Source organism: Neodiprion fabricii, chromosome 5 (genome assembly GCF_021155785.1).
Source record: "Neodiprion fabricii isolate iyNeoFabr1 chromosome 5, iyNeoFabr1.1, whole genome shotgun sequence".
Lineage (NCBI taxonomy): Eukaryota > Metazoa > Arthropoda > Insecta > Hymenoptera > Diprionidae > Neodiprion > Neodiprion fabricii.
Genome location: NC_060243.1, coordinates 17,141,196 through 17,142,965, shown reverse-complemented (window position 1 = coordinate 17,142,965; position 1,770 = coordinate 17,141,196).

Here is a 1,770-nt window from a genome sequence, read left to right as displayed (position 1 = left end):
ACCAGCAACGTTTTTCAGTAAAGGTTTTACAGTAAATGGACTGAAATGTATAACTCACAATCAGTGATGTAATTTCACCACGATTGCTGCAGATACAAAATAGTCTGCATTTTTATATTTCGAAGAACAGTACAAAAACGGTGTTTACAAGGATTATTGTTAGATTTCCTTCGTCGCTTCTTTAGACGATAAACATTTTTTGCAGTGACTGGAAAATTGACCTTTTAATAGTAAATATATTTGCTTGTTTTCCCTCATTTGCTTCATAATTCGATTAACACGTAAAATTTACCCAGACGATGTATCCAGTTTGAAAAAAAAATCATTCAAATTAAGACAACATTTTGGGAATTTAAAAAGCCTCAATTAATTGACCAGTCCTAGAACGATATTGAATTGTCATTAGCCGTAAAGAATTGGATAAAAAAAAAAAAAAAACTGTGAGCTCGGGGGTGAAATTTAGGGGAAAAATTTTCAGTTTCAAAAAAATTTTAAGGATTTTGGGATCTGAAAAGTTTCTGAACCGCAGGTCTTACGGTTTGTGAGAAACAAATTGACAACTTTTTTTAGTCTCAACAGATCGATTATCACGTGCAAATTTTTATCGGATCGTTGTCGTGGGAGAAAAATATAGAGTCTGTGTTCTAGATGCTAAATTTTGATTTCTACCACGTAACAAATAAAAAAAAAAATTGTTTTATTAAGTACAGTTTGCTCTTTTAGAAACTAGAATTCAGATTTTAGGAAAAATTACCTACATTCTGAAACATTTATTGTTAATAACAATCAAACGAACTTCAGTTTCTCGTTTAAATCACTTTCATTCAGAAATAATAATTAATAATAAAGTGTAAACGTCCAAAGAATCGATGAAGAAAATTCAAAAATTAGTATTTTTCGTACTTCTATGTTTGTACGGACATTCTCGTATCAAACCATAAACGAAATCTTCCGTCATGCTTTTTTTATACCGCCCCTGATAACGTCGATCAAAGTCCATCGCATCGTGGTGAAAACCTTCTCCTTGTTCTTCAAAAATTCTGCAGCCCATGATTTTAAAGCTTTCAAGCATAGTTTCAATCGATACTTTACAATTCTCAGCACTGTTATTTCCGAAAAAAAAAACCATGAACAACCGTTTTAAGACTGTTCCAGGCTTGTTTGTCGCGAGTATCGAGTAACTGTATAAATTCGTCACTGTCCATCATTTACATTATTCCCGATCCTACGAAAATACCCGCTTTCACATTGCCTTCAGATAATTCCGGCGAAAAATTCTCCAAACATTGGAAAGCTTCGGAATCTCGCTACAAAAGCTGTTAAAAATTGAAGCTCGTGAGAACGCGGCCTAATTTCACATGCAACGGATGCCTCACAACCGGTTCCCGTTTCGAATTTGCATCAACGAAAAACTTGGAGACAAAAGCAAACTTTGCAGGCAACAAGTGAAGGTTTTCGAAGATGATTCGATGCGCGGAATGAAAATTTGTTCATTGCAAAATAGAAAAAATTCACATCGACCCGTTTACGATGCACGTTCGTCGTGACGTTTCGCTCGTTCTTCTCACACCCCGCAGGACCATTTCCGGGGGATACGTAGGGAAGCGTAGGTCCGGGGGCACCGCAGGACTCGTTTCACCCCCGAATTTTTTCGCCGCCCCTGAAATCCCCTCCTCGACTCGGCGGCTGCAGCTGCGTCGTTTCGCCAGCCCTACGACAAGCGATTCTGATAGGGCGATACGCGGTGCGAATCGTCGCGTAACTGGTTCA